Here is a 7,589-nt window from a genome sequence, read left to right on the forward strand (position 1 = left end):
CTCTAGAAAGGGCTGCTAGCAAGGTTGCCCTTTGACATGGGAACTTGGATTTTAGGACAATTCCCACCATTCCCAGAACTGGTAAGAATGGCTTACTGTGCTCAGTTGTGCAAACCACGTGATTTATGCTGAACACCTGCTTTCTTTCTGGGCATCTGGAATTGTAGTGCATACTAGGGAAAGTATGCCTCCGTGACCAGTCTCCCATAAAACTCTTGGACACTGAGTCTCTAATGAGCTTTGCTGGTCATTTCTCTTTGCTGGAGAAATCAAGGGTATCCTGTGCAGTTCCACTGGGAGAGGACTCTTGGAAATGTGTGCCCGGATTCCCCCCGGACTTCACCCTATGTACCATTTCTCTTTGCCAATATTGCTTTGACTCCTTTTGCTGTGATAAACAAGAGCCAGGCAAATAACAGAACCCAAGCATGGTTTTGAGACTCCTGACAACATGACCCCTCCTACTTATGCTCCCTTATCTCATTATACTCCCACACTTGCTCACTCTGCTCCTTTCTGTTTCTCGGAGAATCCAAGTTCTCTCCTGCCCCAGAGCCTTTGTATGTACTACCTCAACTGCCGGGAATGTTTTTCCCTGTAACTTTTTATGGCTTCTCCTTCAGCTCTCAGCTTCTGTGTCACCTCCTCAGAGACCTTCCCTGACCACCACCAACTGAGTTATTTACTACCTCTCACAGCACCTGTTTATTTACTGTCTACCAGTCTAACTATAATTGTTTTTTTAATTTACTTATACACAATTAGACTGCAGTACTATAGGGCATGGGACTTACCTGTCTTGTCTACCACACTGCAGTCTTACATTTTTTAAAAAAATATTTTATTTATTTATTTGACAGAGATCACAAGTAGGCAGAGAGGCAGGCAGAGAGAGAGGGAAGAAGCAGGCTCCCTGCTGAGCAGACAGCCCGATGTGGGGCTCTATCCCAGGACCCTGGGATCATGACCTGAGCCGAAGGCAAAGGCTTCAACCCTCTGAGCCACCCAGGCACCCCTGTAGTCTTACATTTTTGACCCAAAAAGAATTCAATCTGTATCTGTTGATAGATTAAATGAATAGACCCTTGCATGATGTCAAAACATCCAAGGGAGTAGGAGAGGATATCCATTCTAGCATCTTCCATCCTATTAGAAGTCCATTTCAGGGGCGTCTGGGTGGCTCAGTGGGTTAAAGCCTCTGCCTTCGGCTCAGGTCATGATCCAGAGTCCTGGGATTGAACCCCACATCAGGCTCTCTGCTCAGCGGAGGCCTGCTTCCCTTCCTCTCTCTCTCTCTGCCTGCCTCTCGGCCTACTTGTGATCTCTGTCAAATAAATAAATAAAATCTTTAAAAAAAAAAAAAGAAGTCCATTTCACATATATTGGAATTCTTTTTTAAAAAAAGAGAGAGAAGAAAATGCTGCTATTCTCTGTGGGTACGTTTGCTTTCGGGGCTGATTTTAACACTTCTGAAACACTGCAAACATTTTAGTCCCTGTTCAAACAGCTGGCTGGAATTGACCTGAACTCGTGGCATTAGTAATCATCCTGCTTGCTATTGGTAAGAGCTCAGATTCTGACAAGGCAGTGCTCTGCCAACATATTTCGAAATGCTTACTCCCTAGTGACCTTCTCCTCTTTGCATATATTTACAAGAGTTATTAAACAAATGCCAAATGCTGAGCAATAAAAGAAAAAAAAACTTTCAATTTCAAAAGTTAGCGGCTCTACAAAAACACAGAGTAAATATGCCAAAATATGAAACAAAGAAAAATATGAATCACTCCCCTAATGACTTCCTCTCTTCCAGGAGCTCTTGAATCATTCAAAGGATCTGGTCCTATCTTCTGAAAACTGTCAGTTCTTAACTTCTTTCAAGTGCAAAAGAGCAGAGGTCAAAGACAAGGGCCCCTCTAAAATGCACTGCTATTTAAGGACTCCTTCTTGATCAGAGGTCAAAGCCAGAAGACTTCAAGGAAGTACTAGGGCTCATCAAGCTCTCTAGGATCAGACTTATTTTGCAAAGATAGGGGTGTGTCTTAGGCATAGAAGGAGACCTGATCTAGCCTTGACATTTGGCTGTCAGAGGCAAGATGAAATCTGCTAGATGCAATGCCCTTTGTCTTCTGCATGTATGCCTTTGGCCTTGGCCTGAACCCTGCTAACCTTTCAAAGTCATACCTCCTACCACTTCCCAACATATACCTTCAGCTCCCACCATATTGAAATTTTCCCAGTTACTCATATAGGTCAAGTTCTATTGCACTTCTGGGTCTTGGTACATAGCCTTTCTCTATGTCTATGTGTTTCTCCTTCTCTTTCTACCGTGAGGAAAACTACACATTCTCCAAGAAACCAACCTGTACCATTCCCTTGGTGAAGCCTTCCCAAATTCCCCAGTTAGTGTCTCCCTCCTCTGTGTTCCAATTGCCCTTTGGGGAGAACTTGATTATAGCATTAAGGATATTTTATTTTAAGTGTGTGTGTGTGTGTGTGTGTGTGTGTGTGTGTTTCTTCCCCGAAGCCAGGCTGTGAGTTCTTTGAGGGCAGCCAAATTCATTCATCTTTGTATCTTTACAGTTTGGTAGCTTCATAAGTGCTGATTAACTAGCTCAAAGAAACAGAATTCACGCTTCAGGCATTTGACTCCAAGTACATACCTCCGGACTGTTAGGGAAAAAAAAAACTGAATGTAATATATTGTAATGTGTTGGAGATTTCCATTTAGAGCATTCTCACAGCTTTGATACAAAAAAATTTAAAGGAATTTTATATACCAAAGGAAGCACCAACTATGTCCTGTCTTCCTTTAAATAAAGGCAAGTAGCATATCAAAATTTTCTTCCCTTTAAGGGTATTAGAGCCTATACTCTATAAATGTTGTTTGTGTTTTATAGAACACAGAACTCTCTGGAGCCCAAACCCCACCCCACCTCATCTAAGCCGTGTGTTTGGGAAGGTCTTTACACACCAAAGGAATGTTAATGCCCAAGCTTTATGGAAGATTGGCGGTAGAAAAATTAACTGATGAAGCCCAGGACCATAGGAAGAGAATTATGGTGTGTGTGGCTGTTTATGTCCAAGAAGATTTATTATCTCACCTGAAGAGACATACTGCTGTGTGACAGGACTTTATTTACAGTTCAAGCCTGACCTTTTTCCGTGTTGAGGGAGATTGCCGTACTGGCTAGCTTGGGGATTTATTGTCCCTGTTTAGCAGCAGTGACATTTCCTGACTATTGGCCGCAGAAGCCCTTCTAAGCTCAAGCACAGAAAATCCTAACCCTCATGTCCCACCTCTACCTAGGGGCACATTTCTTGGGGCAAAGTATTAATAGGCTTAAAGGACAAAGTTGCTTGGAAGAGAATGAGAGCACAGGGGACAGGGCAATGCCTTGCTGCCTCCCACAGAAATCAAGACAGATAAGTTCACGAAGACATGGGACCAACCTTAGGAGCCCAGCAGGGTCAGAAGACAAGGAGCAGATGCAATGATATGAAACTGCAGGGAAATGAGATAGGACTCCCCGTTCCCCTCTTTCCATCTCCTTTGGCATCCTCCACTCCTTATCTAGGTCACAGCAGTACAGTTTTCCAAACCAGAGAGGCAGTGCTCAAACTGGCTTCTGCTCCAATGGCAAGTGATCTTTACACATACCTTGAATAAACCACCGAGCAGCACTGTGTATCCTAGGTATATTCCAAATGTCCTTTTGCTGAATCCTCATTTTTCCTCCCCCCCCCTACCCGCTCTCCCCATTTCTATAAGCTCTGGTTTTTAAAAATATTTTTAAAATATCTCCAAGGAAATTCAAAATAAGAAAATCTCTCAGACTAAGAAAACACAATGTATTGGTAATTGTGATTAATAAAGCTAGTGTTCCCAATTAGATCGTGAACTTGACTCAAGATAAGGACATTTTTAACCGAGAGAACTGTTTCTGTGCACCAAATTCAATGAGTCACTTCAAGTAGAGCCTCTTTGACTTCATTAGATTCACAGAGATAAATATCATGGGCAGCAATTAGCCAAGAGAATGTCGATTTAACTATCAAATTACCTTCCCCTCTCTGTAGTGTGTGCTATTAATCAGAGTCATATATAAAACTTCAAGACACAAATGGACACGAATTACTGTGTTCTTCTGAAGACATTTCTTTTTTAAAACTCCATGCATTTTTAAATTCATGTTACAAGTTACTTCTAGTGCTTCAAAGTATGGAATGAAAAGGCTAGAAAGAGATCTGGTTATCATCGCGGACAGGTTTTTCCAACCCATTTTTTAAGCAGAGAAACTTTTTCCCTCCCAAAAAAGAGGCCCAGCAAATAAAATAAAGAAGAGCAGAGTTTCTCATCAGGTAGTCTTGGAGACCCATTTCTCTCACTCACTCTCTCTTTTTAAAGATTTTATTCATTTATTTTTTTATTGAGAGACTGAGAAAACAAGAGCAGGGGAGAGGTAGGGGCAGAGGCAGAGGGAGAGAGAGAATCCCAAGCAGACTCCATGCGGAGTGCAGAAAGAACATGTTGTGGGACTCCATCCCACAACCCTGAGATTATGACCCGAGCGGAAATCAAGTGTTGGATGCTTAACCAACTGAGCCACCCAGGCACCCCTGGAAACCCATTTCTTTGGGGTCTCATCCCCTCCTTGCTGTTGACCTGGTTCTCTTCCCAAGATCTCCTAGGGTATCAATATAGGATATAGAAGTACTAACCCGTGACTCAGGACAGTCTGCAAGCAGATAATCTGGGGGGAAACTCTCATTTTATAGCCAAGACAAATGAATCCAAGCCAGGTTAAAATACGTTCTTAAACCCACACATTCTGCTGGTTCCTAACCCAAGCCTAGAGCCCAGGTATCTATGACACCAAACGGCTTCCCATCAATATCCACATCTCTTTTGGAGCAGAATGCTGGAAAATAAGCCTTTAATATCTGGGTAGAGATGTTATTCATTGCTCAAGATAGAAGTCATTTTTATTATATAATTCATTCATTCATTCATTCATGAACATCTATCAAGTCACAATCATGGAGTTTCTTCTGTTGAAAATAGAACTGCTGTATTATTCACAACAGCCAAGGTATGGAAACAACCTGAGAATCCAACAGCGAATGAATGGACAAAGAAGATATGACACAGCTCTTCCGCCGCTATTTTAAATCCAGCTCCATACAACGCTCCGCCGCCGCTGCCGCCGCGACCCAGACTGCGCGCCAGCACCCCCGGCCGACAGCTCCGCCACCATGGAGGACATGAACGAGTACAGCAACATAGAGGAGTTCGCAGAGGGATCCAAGATCAACGCGAGCAAGAACCAGCAGGATGACGGTAAAATGTTTATTGGAGGCTTGAGCTGGGATACAAGCAAGAAAGACCTGACTGAGTACTTGTCCTGGTTTGGGGAAGTGGTGGACTGTACGATTAAGACAGACCCGGTGACTGGAAGATCGAGAGGATTTGGATTTGTGCTTTTCAAAACGCTGCTAGTATTGACAAGGTTTTGGAACTGAAAGAACACAAACTGGATGGCAAATTGATAGACCCCAAAAGGGCCAAAGCTTTAAAAGGAAAAGAACCGCCCAAAAAGGTTTTCGTGGGTGGATTGAGCCCAGATACTTCTGAAGAACAAATTAAAGAATATTTTGGAGCCTTTGGAGAGATTGAAAATATTGAACTTCCCATGGATACAAAAACAAACGAAAGAAGAGGATTTTGTTTTATTACGCATACAGATGAAGAGCCAGTAAAGAAATTGTTAGAAAGCAGATATCATCAAATCGGTTCTGGGAAGTGTGAAATCAAAGTTGCACAACCCAAAGAGGTATACAGGCAGCAACAGCAGCAGCAGAAAGGAGGAAGAGGCGCCGCAGCTGGTGGACGAGGCGGCACTAGGGGTCGTGGACGAGGTCAGGGCCAAAACTGGAACCAAGGATTTAATAACTTATGATCTAGGATATGGAAATTACAGTAGTGCCTATGGTGGTGATCAAAACTATAGTGGCTATGGCGGCTATGATTATACTGGGTGTAACTATGGGAACTATGGATATGGACAGGGATATGCAGACTACAGTGGCCAACAGAGCACTTACCGCAAGGCATCTCGAGCGGGTGGCAGTCACCAAAACAATTACCAGCCATACTAAAGGAGGACGTTGGAGGAAACAGGAGGAAATTGCTAAAGTTAACCCATCTTGCAGGACGACATTGAAGATTGGTCTTCTGTTGATCTAAGATGATTATTTTGTAAAAGACTTTCTAGTGTACAAGACACAACTGTGTCCAACTGTATATAGCTGCCAGTTAGTTTTCTTTGTTTTTACTTTGTCTTTTGCTATCTGTGTTATGACTCAGTGTGGATTTGTGTTTATACAAATTTTATTTGTATGATTTCATGTTAAACCTCAAATAAATGCTTCCTTATGTGATTGTTTAAAAAAAAAAGAAGATATGATACATACGTACCTACATCTATACACAGTGAAGTTATCATTCAGCCAAGAGAAAGAAGGAAATCCTGCCAGTTGTGACAACATGAATGGCCCTTGAAGCCATTATGTTCAATGAAATAAGCCAGAGAAAGGCAAATATTGCAGTGGCATCACTTATATGTGTAATCCCTTAAAAAAAAAAAAAATAAACCCATAGAAACAGAGCAGAAAAGTGGCCAGGGGCTGGAGATGATGGAGAAGAAGAGGTTGGTCAAAGTGTACCAACTTTCAGCTTAAGATAAATAAGGTCCAAGGCTCTAATACAAAACGTGGTGACTGTAGTTGATAACACTCTATGATCTAACTAAAATTTGCTAAGAGAACTTAAATATTCTCCCCCAAAATAAATAAACAAACAGTGAGGTGATGGATGTGCTAATTAACTAGATGAGGGGAGTCTTTTCGCCATGTGTAAGTTTTCTATTAAATCACCATGATGCACATTTTAACTATCTTATGATTTTACATGTGAATTATATCTCAATAAAGCTGAAATTTAAAAAAAATTAAGTGCATTCCACATAATCTAGAGCCATGTATCTCCACCAAGTACATTTTAGTTGTCAAATTTTTGATACGAACAACTAATAATGCTTAAAAGGGATTTGAAAAATATAAAATGCTGCATAATTTAGACATAAGAAGATGAAGTTATTTCTTAAAAAGTGAGAACATGGATGCCTAAGTCTTGTTGCCTAAATACCACACACCTGTCTCTGTGACAGTTGCCCGTCTCCAGACAATGGAGATGCAATGTCACAGGTAAGAGAGGACAGCCAGTGACACGGGGGAGCAAACATGGTTCACAAACAAAGTAGTGTGTTCAGACATCCTGATGTTCCGGGTGGCGGCTAGCCATGTGCTTCTTGTTTGTTCTCTACAGTAAGCTTATTTTTCTCACCATTTACATCAACCCTGAATTTAAGGTAACTATTTCCTGTTACTGTACATTTTATTTTGTTTATCCTGGGAGAAAAGAGAAAAGGAGATAAGGTATTCCCAGTAGAGTATAAATGGATCCAAGCTAATTAAATGCAATAAGACCCAAGTGACAGATTAGCCTTTCATCCCATTAGCCCACGTGCATA

At 41.7% G+C, this 7,589-nt stretch overlaps 1 pseudogene; it reads left to right on the forward strand.

Annotated features, from left to right (window-relative positions):
* Window positions 1–5,125: 5,125 nt before the first annotated feature.
* Window positions 5,126–6,156, forward strand: LOC123946334 (annotated as a pseudogene).
* The last annotated feature ends 1,433 nt before the right edge of the window (window positions 6,157–7,589 follow it).

Source organism: Meles meles, chromosome 7, assembly GCF_922984935.1.
Source record: "Meles meles chromosome 7, mMelMel3.1 paternal haplotype, whole genome shotgun sequence".
Classification (NCBI taxonomy): Eukaryota; Metazoa; Chordata; class Mammalia; order Carnivora; family Mustelidae; genus Meles; species Meles meles.